Source organism: Bos indicus, chromosome 9 (genome assembly GCF_029378745.1).
Source record: "Bos indicus isolate NIAB-ARS_2022 breed Sahiwal x Tharparkar chromosome 9, NIAB-ARS_B.indTharparkar_mat_pri_1.0, whole genome shotgun sequence".
NCBI lineage: Eukaryota > Metazoa > Chordata > Mammalia > Artiodactyla > Bovidae > Bos > Bos indicus.
The window spans coordinates 52,292,573-52,307,126 of NC_091768.1; the positions used below are offsets into that span (position 1 = coordinate 52,292,573).

General features: G+C 35.3%; 2 long non-coding RNA genes across 2 annotated transcripts in view; both read right to left on the reverse strand.

Moving 5' to 3' along the window:
• LOC139184827 (uncharacterized) overlaps positions 1–4,376 on the reverse strand; it is a 108,275-nt gene extending 103,899 nt beyond the window's left edge. Inside the window, exon 1 of the long non-coding RNA XR_011568341.1 lies at positions 4,046–4,376. This is a non-coding gene — a long non-coding RNA (uncharacterized lncRNA). The remainder of the gene's footprint in view (positions 1–4,045) is intronic.
• Positions 4,377–4,854: 478 nt separating this feature from the next.
• The window catches only part of LOC139184828 (uncharacterized), a 29,554-nt gene continuing 19,854 nt past the window's right edge, over positions 4,855–14,554 (reverse strand). The window contains exons 2-3 of the long non-coding RNA XR_011568342.1: positions 6,557–6,674; positions 4,855–5,092 (exon numbers count right to left, since the gene is read on the reverse strand). This is a non-coding gene — a long non-coding RNA (uncharacterized lncRNA). The remainder of the gene's footprint in view (positions 5,093–6,556; positions 6,675–14,554) is intronic.

Consider the following 14,554-nt stretch of genomic DNA (forward strand, 5'->3'; position numbering starts at 1 on the left):
TTCTTTGCATTGATCACTGAGGAAGACTTTCTTATCTCTCCTTGCTATTCTTTGGAACTCTGCATTCAAATGGGTATATCCTTCCTTTTCTCCTTTGCTTTTCACTTCCCTTCTTTTCACAGCTATTTGTAAAGCCTCCTCAGACAGCCATTTTGCTTTTTTCCATTTGTTTTTCTTGGAGATGGTCTTGCTCCCTGTCTTCTGTACAATGTCATGAATCTCCATCCATAGTTCATCAGGCACTCTGTCTGTCAGATCTAGTCCCTTAAATCTATTTCTCACTTCCACTGTATAGTCATAAGGGATTTGATTCAGGTCATACCTGAATGGTCTAGTGGTTTTCTCCACTTTCTTCAATTTCAGTCTGAATTTGGCAATAAGGAGTTCATGATCTGAGCCACAGTCAGCTCCCGGTCTTGTTTTTGCTGACTGTATAGAGCTTCCCCTTTTTTGGCTGCAAAGAATATAATCAATCTGATTTCGGTATTGACCATCTGGTGATGTCCATGTGTAGAGTCTTCTCTTGTGTTGTTGGAAGAGGGTGTTTGCTATGACCAGTGCATTCTCTTGGCAGAACTCTGTTAGCCTTTGCCCTGCTTCATTCTGTACTCCAATGCCTTATTTCCCATGTAATGGAAGTTTAACCCATTACAGGAAAGGAATCTGGCCAACTGCCTCATTGAATCCCTACTACATGTCAAACATTATGGCGCCTGCTTTGTGTCCATAATCTCATTTAATTCTAAAACAAATCCTGCAAAGTATCTTTAAGTCTGTCTTACAAATAAGAAAACAGATTTTCAGAAGACTAAAACATTCATGACAGTAATAAACAAGGCACAGGATTTGAATCCACATTTGTCTAATCTTATACCTTAAAATCGGAGAAGGCAATGGCACCCCACTTCAGTACTCTTGCCTGGAAAATCCCATGGACGGAGGAGCCTGGTGGGCTGCAGTTCATGGCGTCGCTAAGAGTTGGACACAACTGAGAGACTTCACTTTCACACATTGGAGAAGAAATGGCAACCCACTCTAGTGTTCTTGCCTGGAGAATCCCAGTGATGGAGCCTGGTGGGCTGCTATCTATGGGGTCGCACAGAGTCAGACACGACTGAAGTGACTTGGCAGCAGCATACCTTAAAATATCCAGTATAAATTCTTTCTAACACATCTAGTCACAGCAACATTGTTTTTAATTTTAATTTTCTATCTAAAATTTTATGTTAAAATAATCAAACATATCCTTTTCTTTTTAGACTCATGGATTTGACCTCTCTTGACATTGTCTTCACCCTGGCCTGGCTTGTGTCTGCAGTCTACACAGGCATGGAGGATGAGGAAGGAGAGGAGCCCTAGTTCACAAACACTGATTTCAACAGTGTAAGAGTATCCTCATGCCCTTTGCACTGATGAAATTTCATGTTGTCAACTCCCTTTCACATCATCTGTCCCATTGTCTTACATGCAAAACAATGCATATGGCATATGCAATGCTTCTTTTTTGCAAAATAAATTCATGAATTAAAAGTTAAAGCAGATAACCTTACCTTCTTGAAAATTACATTGCTATAATTTTCTCATCCATGTCTGTTGAGCTTTGAGCATCAGTTATAATGGGTTATGTTATTTTTGCCTATATAAACTAATAATAGTCATCTTTATAACTTTCACTTCCTCTTCTAGATTACTTATTTCAGACATTACGATGGAACATTTGAACATGTTTGCAAAATTTTAGCACAATATTTTAAAGAACTTTATCATTAGAACATAGAACTTCAGAAAATATAATATTAAGTCAAAATTTTCTTCAAATTATTCTTAAAGATCTACTTTTTAGCAAACAATTTTAGGCAAAAGCAGCATTAAACTTACACGCAAATCTTAAGAACTAAATGATATTTAAAAGTCTAATAAGAATTTCTCAAGAAATATGTTCTGAAAAAACATACTAGGTTAAAAATAGTAAATATTACCTCACATTTGTAGAATTGTACAAATGTTAGCAAAAGAATATCATGACTACCCTTAAATGGGTTTATGAAAATATTATGAGGATAATAGTAGTAGTAGAAAGAAAACAATAGTATTATATATTTGGATGTGCTTATTCCTGACATTTTATTTAAATGGTGAAATTAGCCCACATAAATAATACTGTATTCAGATTTAAGACATTCAATTCTCAACTAATTGCCATGATCAGATCAGATCAGATCAGTCGCTCAGTCGTGTCCGACTCTTTGCGACCCCATGAATCGCAGCCATGATAAATTTAGGCAAATAAATGGCAAATAGGGTGAGTCTCAACGTTATTAAACAATTCTTTAAAAAGATTATCCAAAATTTCAAAAATTACTCTATAGCTTTGTAATTTCCTACTGCTGCTGCTGCTGCTAAGTCGCTTCAGTCGTGTCCGACTCTGTGGGACCCAGTGGACAGCAGTCCACCAGGCTTCCCCGTCCCTGGGATTCTCCAGGCAAGAACACTGGAGTGGGTTGCCATTTCCTTCTCCAATGCATGAAAGTGAAAAGTGAAAGTGAAGTCGGTCAGTTGTTTCCGACTCTTAGTGACCCCATGGACTGCAGCCCACCAGGCTCCTCTGTCCATGGGACTCTCCAGGCAAGAATACTGGAGTGGGGTGCCATTGCCTTCTCCATAATTTCCTATTACTTATACTCATATTTCTCTATTATTCATGCTCTCCATCAGATGCTAATTAGAAATTCCTGAGAGTTTATTTACTTACTTTTTGCTTCAAATGTTTTGTTTCTTAACTTGTAGTTGGAAGACACTATTGGCATGTTGTCTCTTTACATATATTCTTCCCTCTCTTAGGAAGAGGACCCTCAAGTTTGTGTATACAACCTCCTGGGTATGTCCACAGGGATTGAGGGTGCCATGTACCTTATTTTTTCCCACTGCTTTGTGGAGTGCAGAAGTGGCAATGAGCCAAACGTAGGAAGGACTCAAGTGAGGTCGCAAACAGAAGCAGCTTTGGGTCTTGTGAGACTTCATTCTCACTCTGGACGAACTCTTTTTCTTATGTGAAATAAGCCTCATCCAGTTCAAACACCTATTAGGGGTTTCCTATACAGAATTCTTTTTTTTTTTTTTTTTGGTCCTTAAAATTACTGGTAGAGATAGAAGCTGCCTTTTCAAATGAGAACCAGTTTTACAGAAACACAAGCTCGCAGCAGTTAAGAGTTAAATAGATTTTTCTTAGTTTAGAATACAAAAAAAGGAGGGGGAGGGGACAAGAAGCTACATTTATAGATGCATTCCAAAATTTGCTAATTAAGCACATGCTTATTTGAGATTTAAAATGTCAAGTTTACTGCCATAAATTGAAATGTAGAGAAAAATAAATCATAGTCCCTCTTAAGCATATTATTGTCTAGCTGAGAGGACACACGAATTGTCAAGCATTAATTATTCACTTATTCACTTTTTCATTCATTCAAACGGTAGTATGGGCACACTGCATTATGGAAGTACAGAGTAAAAGTTACTAATTCACTCTGGTAGGTGAAAAGACTCTTCTTTTTAAAAATAGCACCCAGAGTGAATTTTGGAATGTGAGAAAGAATTACTCAGGAGGAATTGTTGAGGAGGCACAAGTAAAGAGCATTTGGGAGAGGAATTCTGGCTGTTTGCATTTTATCTAGATAGTTATCAGCTTATAGTTGATGACTCAAGTAAGATAAGAACTGAAAAGTCTTTATTACACCGGGAAGTTAAGTGGAGTGCCTGAAGGTGGCTAAGATCACAAGGGCAAGTGAGAGGGCATCACAAAACCAGATTGCTACAAATTGTTGGCTGAGGAGTAGATGGGCACAACAATAAAGAGTAGATTTCTATTTTAGGATGCTTGGTTGTGAAGAAGGCATACCTACACCATTCAATCTTTCAGCGAAATAAGTTTGGTGTTCTCATCAGTGGATGGATTTTGTAACAGAACTTAGCTCTGCTGTTATGAATAACATCAGGACTGCAACTGGAAACTGCAATTCTTTCCTTTCAATTTTGTATTATGACTCACCTTGACATTATGAAGCATCTTCTCCAATACTAGAAGACATGCCTCTAGAATGGTGCTTGTTGTTCTTCACTCAGTCGAGTCCAACTCTTTGTGACCTCATAGGCTGTAGCCCATCAGGTTCCTCTGTCCATGGGACTTTCCAAACAAGAATACTGGAGTGGGTTGTCATTGCTACCAGAATGTAATGATAATCTAGAAGGCTACTGACATCAGTATAACCTGCTTGACTTTTCATTGCTGAGTTTTGCTACTGTAATGTATACATAGACACCACAGCAACTGGATGTTAAAAGAGATAACTAAATCTGCAAACAATTGTAACAGAGAATGGATAAACAAGAAGGTCCTACGGAACTATATTCAATATCCTGTGATAAACCAAAATGTAAAAGAATATGAAAAAGAATGTATATATGTGTATATGTGTGTGTGTATATATATATATATATATATATATATATATATATATATATATGAGTCACTTTGCTGCACAGCAGAAAATAACACAACATTGAAAATCAACTATACGTCAATGGAAAAAAAGAGCAATATAGCTAAATCTGAACAGCTATTTACTCTTTAACTCTTTTTTCCCTTTACTTTCTACAGATGTCAATAAACTATGGCCTCCAAGTGAAATCTAACTTACAGCCTGTTCTATGACTAAAACTGAGAAAGATTTTTACAATTTTAAAGGACTAGAATGACAATATCAAAAATATGCCACCAAGATTTATATAGTCCACAAACCTGGAAATATTTACTACCTGGTCATTTGCAGTGAAAATCTATCAACTTCTTTCCTAGAAAATGGTACAGTTATCCTACTAGCTCTGCTCAATCCTTTTCTTGCTCAATTTCATCTGATTTCAAGACGACTCAATTGTTTAAGTCTTTAAGACTAGTCCCCATTTCTAATCAGTCACTTTATTGACTGATACTCAGTTCTTCTGTTTTTTTCCTATATCACTTACCTTCTATCTACTTTCCATCCTGTGTCTCCTGAAATCCTTGACCTTAGCATAGAGGAGCTTGGTATTTAGTAACCTAATGCAAAAAAAAAAAAAAGAGTATTTTTTGCTGGTGACTATTTACAAAGTATCACAAATGTAATCCTCAAGTATTCATCTTATTATTACTGCTTATTAAGGTCAAAAAACCAACAAAGGAAAGTTGAAAAAGATTTCCTCCCTATTCATGCCTTTCGTCTTATCTAGCTACTGTTCCTCCCTCCTTTTTCTTAATTTCACTCCTTATATCTTTGACTTTCATTATCCTAATTACCCCTAGTCCAATCACTTGTTAATGATTATCTCAACTCCAGGTAAATGAAGAAATTCTTAATTCTTTTTTACTCAAGTTTCTGCACATGCATGTTTGAAATGTCAAATGTAGTCATGTACATCTCTTACTGCTACTGCTAAGCCACTTCAGTCGTGTCCGACTCTGTGCGACCCATAGACAGCAGCCCACCAGGCTCTGCCGCCCCTGGGATTCTCCAGGCAAGAATAGTGGAGTGGGTTGCCATTTCCTTCTCCAATGCAGGAAAGTGAAAAGTGAAAGTGAAAGTGAAGTCGTATCCGACTCTTAGAGCTTTCTAAATTACTATTCAGTTTTTAAAGGTGAATTGAAGGTACAGAAAAGTGACCTGGACATTTTCCAAAATGAGCGTTCTACTCTTTTCAGATAGTAGACTTGGTAACTGCCAATGATCAACATAAAGAAAAAGAGCTACCACAACAGTTTCCCATTTTTTAACCTCATTATTTCAAGGAAAATGATAAAATACACTTAACCTTTTCCTCAGTATATAACATTAGACCATCTAAAACACAGTATAATTTACAGACCTTTGAGGAGCTAAGTATGGAGACAGCAAGGTCTTCGATTTATCTTTTGTGTTATCACCAAGTTGTTCTCACATTTCAAAGACTTCCTTTAAGACTATTTAGCATTATCCTTTTCAACTATTTTTTTACTTATTAATGCTCCGAATTTATGTGTGTTTTTCTCAGACTTTTCCATTGTCACAGTTTTGTATAAATGACAGGGCAATGTGGTCCAGAAAAGTCCAACACTATAAGTATTATGAAAAAAAGTTTGTTGTGCAATGTTCTAACATCTACCTACTCCACAGAGGCAAAGATGAGTTCTCTCATTATTGAAGTAATATAAAATATATTCTGGTTATGCAAAAATAAGAACTTCAAGCTTGAATGGCAACAACATTTCTATGTAATGAGCCTGTTTACATATACCAAATTTAAATGTCTTAGGTTTTCTACTGGTATTTTTTACAGGCTAAATCAAACCCTAAGAATGTAATCAAATTAAAAGGATTAGTGCTCATTAATAAGCTGGCAGTAATATTTCATCAAAAGTTTGCTAAGTCTCTCTGCAAAACCAATAGATAAAAGCAAGCAGTGCATAAAAGTGTCTATTGCATTAAAACATGACGAAAATAATATTTCTTAACATTGCCAAAAAACCATCTATTTCTGAAGATCATACCAGTTCCCATTGCATAGGCCAGTAAGGGTCATTAAACACCAATGGGTCTCTGAGTCCTTCTTCAGAGTCAATGACATTGTAGACTTCACTCGGGATCTCATTTTCCTCCACACAAGGTCTGCAGGGCAAAAAAGGCAAATGAACTATGAAAAATATAATCACTGCTTTTACTGTAGCTTTTTTTGTCATAAAAATTCCATTTATTTAAATTCCATTAAAAAGCACATTTGGCTGCCGAGAGCATAAATATATACTTTTATTATACTTAGCATTTTTCATTTTCAAAAAAATTCTGACATTTGTTTAGATAAAAATGCTAAAATATTTTCCAACTACCTGTTTTAGCTAACCACTTTCTACATGTTTGTTGCATATAATAAATGCTGGAAAAGCAAGTGATTTAGAATGCAGTTCAAAACGTGTATATATTTCCCATTAGAAGTTATCAGCTTATATTGATCATTATCCTTACTATGTCATGTGCCTGTCAGTATGACTTTTCCCAAAATACAGCTCTTAGAGAGTGATTTAAATTACTTGAGCTACAGTAGAAAACATTTTTTTTAACTCATTTATCTAATTGCTGTGATATATTTAATAAATCATTAACTAAGCAAGTGACAGTGTTAGACATTCAGGAAGGCTCTTAAACACCAAATTCTCCTTAAGACAAAACTATAACATGGTCATTCACATCTACCTGTGCAACTTGGAAGACTACCAAAACCAAAGTTGGGAAGAAATAATGAATTAATAACACTGACAATACTTTTGTCTTAGAAGTAAATTTAAATTTAGTAAAATTAAAGGTGAAATCAAACTATCAAATACTAGTCATTCTTATTTAGAAATATATACAAGATTAAACAAAGATTATAAATTTATTAAGAATAGAAATTATATGTATATATAATTTCTATTCTTAATAAATTTGTACCTATGTGTACAGGTCTGAGACTATAATGAAATTATATATATATATGTATCATATGTATGTGTATATATATATGTATATTATGTATACATATATATACATACATACATATATATGCACATATACATGCATATATATACACACATACATACATATATATACATATATACATATATGTATATAATATACACATATATATATAATTTCATTATAGTCTCAGATCTGTACACATAGGTGTCTGGGAATTATTTGACAATTTATAATCACAGTACTGAAATGGAATAACCAAGTAGCAGCATTTACATAAGAGGATATGTCTACAAAGCTCATTTGCAAAAATAATAAGCTAGAAACAACTTAAGTGTCCATCGACATGAAATTGTTCAAAAGTCATGCTATATTCACATAATGAAATACTATTTAGCAGGGAAAACAAATGATCTATAGGTGTCAAATGGATTCATTTGGATAAATTTCAAAAATTGTAAGTAGTGAACAGAAGACTATGTATGCTGTGTTATTATTTATATAAAGTTTTAAATCATCCCCAAACAAGTTTTTTAATTATATACAGATATAATATATAGTGTATACATAATATACATATACAAACATACATCTAATATATGAAGCTAAACATACTTAGGAGAATCTTTTGAAGAAGGCAAGGAAGGGAGTAGTTTTAAGGGCAGGGCACACAGAGTAATCAAACTTTAGTAATTTATTCCTTTGAAAAACCTGGAGAAATGACAAAATGATGATGTTAACAAATATACTGTGTGTCTATTAAACATTTTATTGGAGTGTATATTTTATGTGTATTTGGAGTCTGTTATAATGAAGCACAATACACATCTACAAACAAAATTAGTGAAACCTGGTTATTATATTAAAAAGCCAAAAAAATGGCTCTGTACATTAGCTCTATGCTGTCTATTTCTTCACAGTAGCCTGGGACTGTGATCCAAAGCCCACCAAAAGATCCCAAATTTTTAAACATCCAGTTGTTTTAAATGCATCCCAAATAAGCAGGTTTTAGCTTTGCAGAGTCTTCCTGCTTTGCATACCACAAAAAACTGCACCCAAGATCTTCTAAGCATAGATCAGATAAACTCTGTGGCTATAAAAGAAAGACCCCAAACTGCTGCTGCCCTTCAGAGCTCTCTGACCCAGAGACTCTCCATCATGCTGTCAGCAACATCATCTAGACAGGCACCCCCTCTTAGATTCTCCTCTTTGATTCTCCTCGCCCTCTTCCTCTTCTAGGTATGCCCAGCCAACACTTCTGGAAGGTCTCCTGCCGTGAGGGACGTTCCCCAAGTGCAAACCTGTCAAATCTCTACCCAAATAAAACTCACTGTGTGCTACTGCCACCTCATGGTCATGTCTATTTCTCTGCTCAGCCCCCAAATCCCTCGAACTCAATACACCAGGGGAAAGGACTGAAAAATATATCAGAGTAAGTTTAGATTCTGTTATCTGCTTCAGCCCTTTCAGAAGTTAGAAGGGTTCAAATAACATCAATCTAGCTGAACATGCCCAGTCTTTGTCAAGAAGAGGCTCCTGATTTTTCCAGTTATTAACTATGAGTTTTCAGAAAAATACTTGAACCTTTTGGATGGCTATTTAAAGGACTAGTAGATTGTAGCATGGAGCATGGTGTTCACAGGGACATGTGGCACCTCTCAACCTGCCCTGTTGAGAGGTGCCCTGTGAAGCCCTCCTCCCTCCATCATTGCGATGACCACCAGGTCTGTCAAGCATCAAAAGGACAGCATTTGAAATTTACATAATAGTAAATTTAAGTGCAAGAGGAGAAAAGGAAGCTTTGTCAAAGGTAAAAACTTAAAAATTCTAAAGTGATGACAATAAACGTGGAGTATAAGAAAGCATAAAGAAGTAAAGTAGTAAAAATTAACAAGTGGGAGTTAATCCCTAAAATACTTAGCATAGAAAAATAGATTTCATTGTCTCTTTCACTCATATGTTCATACAAGCATGAGCATTTATGGAAGAATACTTAAGAAAATGTAAAACTGGGGCAAGTATCAAGAAAATCTCTTTATGATCCTCTATACTATTTGAATTTGTTTTTTAACAGCTGCATGGACATTTACATTAACAAAAATTTTAAGACAAAACAAACATCAAAATCTCCTAGATTTTCAGTGGAATTTTGGAATCTATATTTTAATAAAATTTCTGTTTTTTTTTTAAAGCTATTTATATCCAATAGGAAGTCGGTGGGCTATCTGTATTCCAGTGTTGAAACTTTGACTTCTGCTCTATATCTTCAAAATTATAGGAATCTTATATCTTGAGGCAACAGATAATTAAGAATAAAATATGTTACTTCCTCCCAAGATCTGATATAAATTAACATTATAATACATTGAGTCTGAAAATGCTCATTTGTTTAGCTCAAAATAAAGCGGGTATTTTTGTCAGGCAATTATATTTTATTGTAAATACTTATATCTTTATTTTTATATTCATTTAGTTACTTCTCAGGATTAACATTGAGAGAAAATCTAAGTATTTAAAACCTAAATGGCTTAGCCTTTAAAAATATTTTTTCTATATTTATATTTTAGTGCATTTGTTAAATTGCAACATTTTCATATTCCTCTTCCTAACTGATTCATTAACACAGTGACCTGCACTAAATCTATCTGGGTGGGTGACACTGTGATGCAATGAACAACAGGTACCTTCCCCATCCTGACTATCCCTGGAGAGCACCTGCTGTCTTCAGAAATGGTTTAATTGACCCAGGCTTGAGGCATCCCATTGCAATAATTATATTTCTTACAGCTGAAGAAAACTGTATGAAAGCTACATATTCTCTGTTGGATTCAAATTCACAGAACTGCATAGCTGAGATTCAGAGCCCTAAATAGGATGTCATATAGGAAAATGCCAAACTAGTTCCTAGTGATATTCCTTTTCAATTTTTGAAAATAATACCGTTAACCATTGCATCATTATCTGTTATCCTTCTGCTAGATGTTTTACAGAAAAGCTCTCTTTTGGAACACGGTACCTTATTTCACAATTCTACTAGTTTTTGTTAATCAGGCATGTGTAAACTGAAGCACACACATACATAAACAGCTATTTAACGACTAAATGAAGATACAAAAAATTTTAAAATAACTTAGCACATATACTCTTTTTTATTTCTTAACAAGTTTCTTTTCCTTTTTTTTAGGGAAGTAAATGTGACAGATTAAAAAAAAAAATTGGCCCAGAGACAGCCATGGGAATAATCTGCTATAGAGAATGAAGCCACAGCCATGGTACAGTTAGAGGTTTGGGAGCCTCGCCAAGAACAAGCTGATAGGGGCTGCAGACTAACCTCAATTCACGCAGTTACAGGCAGATCATAGCTGCATGGTTAGACAACAGTTCACTGATTCACCTGAACCCTATTTCCAGTTTCCTTTCTATGCCAATCTCACAGCATGCTTTAGAAAATATTTTATCTTTGAAGAGATACCAACTTACTAACTATCCACCAGGCAGTGTACACTGATCCGATATGAATCCAAGCTGAATCTCTTTCTACCAGGACATTGCTAAGACTTTAAAAAATTTTAAGCAATAATGCAAATATACTTCACCAAAAAAATCACATGAAATAATAAATATCTTTATTCTTTCTCATTATCACATACTACAAAAACAAACAAAAAGCTTGTGTGTTCCCTTACAAATTAGCAAATCTACATACTAGTACAGGGGTCAGTAAACTTTTCTGTAAAGAACCAGATACTAAATAAGTTAGACATTATGGGCCTTTAAACTCTCAGTAACAACCTTTCAGTTTGACCATAGTAACCAGAAAGCAGCTATAGACAATGCATAAACAATGGCCTGAATACCAGTAAAGTTTTAATTACAAAAACAGGTACACACAGGATTTGACCTTTGCCCTTTGTAACACAGTTTGTTGACCTCATGCTGTTCTGTAGTATGATTTTACCAGTGACACAGCTAATAGCTATAAAAGTTATATTCATAAGTAAATATAAAAGAAAAATTATCCATTTCCTACTGAAGTATCTGTGCAATTAGATATTAAATTATAGCATTAAATTCCAGAGAAAATTTTCTGAAAAATGACAAAAATTAAACAAACATACTTCTTTTTAATCCTTCTGCTTTTGGTCTTTCTATTTGCCCTTCAAAGTTTTTTGTTGTGTTTTGAATATAGTAACTGATCAGACAGAAAGAGGGAAAACTAACATTTCACAGGGCAGCACTGCTTACAATTCAGTTCTCTGATAGGCGAAATGGCCACTGACTTATCACAAGAAAATAGAAGTGGATAATTTCAGTGAACATCCTAGAAAATGAGCTTTTAATAAAAGATTAGTCAACAAATGCAAAATATACTTTTCCCAAAACTTAATGTTCAAAGTAAAAGCTTTCTAGAAGAGATTTCTAGAATATGTCTGATACTGGTTTAACTCTACAAACCAATAACACTTCCTTTATTTAATTACCATCCATGAAGCATTCTGACAGCCATAATGCAATGCTTAGTAAGTATCTTACCCCAGACAGCCTGAAGATGTACAGTAGCATAGAAATTACAATACACACCATGACTTGTTCTGTCATCTAACTTTGTGAACAGAGCGTACTTGTCTCTATAATGAATGTCTCATGTCCCATGCAATCTACCTGTGACAAATAGGAGTAAACATTAACTAGCCAAAGGTTGGCATATTAGTGAGATGTAAACAAAAATATTTTTCTTTTTTTCAAGAGGGTTTAAGCAATGAGTAGGCACCATACATAATTTACTCACATTTGCACTTTCATGCAAAACAGTATGTATTTAAAAATTTTCAGCATAAATTAGAATCCATTTACTCCTGGGCAATATTTTCTCAGATTTTCCTCACAGTCTTGAGGTCTGACTAATACATCAATTAATAGAAAAATATGCACCATTGTTGGTTCACTATAAGTACACAAAGGATTTTAGTCTCTTGAACTTTGTTCCAGGACACAAAAATACTTCACAGATCAAACCAACTTTGGCAGATGTTAAGATACTAACATGGCTGAAGGGCTAGCAGTGTGTACAAACTAGTAAAAAAAAAAAAAGTACTTACTAATTACATAATTTTAATAAATTGCTGTTTTTGTTTGTACACATGAAAACTAGGGGGACACAAGATAATATAACTAGACTGAGCATTCCTAAAATCTGTAAACAGCCTTTTTACTGATATGGTGTGCATTTCTTTTACATTTTTTTTCTTTTAGAGAGCTAAGGCAATGTTATACAGCTGAATTTTGACAGATATAAATGGAGAAAATGCAAGTTCTACAGGATAAAAAATGTATACAAAAATACATTGAAAAAAAGGAGATAGAGGCAACAGGGAACCTGTTTTTAAATAAAATAATTTCTTTTTATGTTTTTACTTATCAATGAGAATCTTCTTTTTAACCATTCAGTTCAGTCGCATAGTTGTGTCCGACTGTTTGAGACCCCGTGGACCACAGCACGACAGGCTTCGCTGTCCATCACCAACTTCCAGAGCTTGCTGAAACTTATGTCCATTGAGTCAGTGACGCCATCCAACCATCTCATCCTCTGTTGTCCCCTTCTCCTCCTGCCTTCAATCTCTCACAGTATCAGAGTCTTTTCCAATCAGTTAGTTCTTCACATTAAGTGGCCAAAGTATTGGAGCTTCAACTTCAGAATCAGTCCTTGCAATGAATATTCAGGACTGGTTTCCTTTAGGATTGATGGCTTTGATCTCCTTGCAGTCCAAGGGACTGTCAAGTCTTCTCCACCACCACAATTTAAAAACAACATTCTTCTGCACTCAGCTTTATTTGTTGTCCAACTCTCACATTCATACATGACTACTGGAAAAACCATAGCCTTGATTAGATGGACCTTTGCTGGCAAAGTAAGGTCTCTGCTTTTTAATATGTTGTCTGGGTTGGCCATGGCTTTTCTTCCAAGGAGTAAGGGTTTCTTAATTTCACAGCTGCAGTCACCATCTGCAGTGATTTTGGAGTCCAAAATAAATAAATAAATAAAAGTCTCCAGCTGTTTCCATTGTTTCCCCATCTATTTGTCATAAAGTAATGGGACCAAATGCCATGAACTTTGTTTTCTGAATGTTGACCTTTAAGCCAACTTTTCACTCTCCTCTTTCACGTTCATCAAGAGGTTCTTAAGTTCTTTACTTTTTGCGATAAGGGTGGTATCATCTGCATATCTGAGGTTATTATTTCTCCCAGCAATTTTGATTACAGCTTGTGATTCATCCAGCCCGGCATTTCTAATGATGTACTCTGCATATAAGTTAAATAAGCAGGGTGACAATATACAGACTTGTTTACTCCTTTCCCTATTTGGAACCAGTCTGTTGTTTCATGTCCTGTTCTAACTGTTGCCTCTTGACCTGCATACATATTTCACAAGAGGAAGGTCAGGTGGTCTGGTATTCCCATCTCTTTCAGAATTTTCCACAGTTTGTTGTGATCCACACAGTCAAAGGCTTTGGCATAGTCAATAAAGCAGAAGTCGATATTTTTCTGGAACTCACTTGCCTTTTCAATGATCCAGTGGATGTTGGAAATTTGACCTTGGGTTCCTCTGCCTTTTCTAAATCCACCTTGAACATCTGGAATTTCACAGTTCACATACTGTTGAAGCCTGGCTTGGAAAATTTTGAGCAATACTTTGCTAGCATGTGAGATATGTCCAATTGTGTAGTAGTTTGAATATTCTTTGGCATTGCCTTTCTTTGGGATCAGAATGAAAATTGACCTTTTCCAGTCCTGTGGCCACTGCTGAGTTTTCCAAATTTGCTGGCATATTGAGTGCAGCACTTTAATAGCATCATCTTTTAGATGTTAAGTGGAAGTGAAAGTCACTCAGTCCTATCAGACTCTTTGCGACCCCATGGACTATATAGTCCATGGAATTCTCCAGGCCAGAATACTGGAGTGGGTAGCCTTTCCCTTCTCCAGGGGAATCTTCCCAACCCAGGGATCGAACCCAGGTCTCCTGCATTGCAGGCAGATTC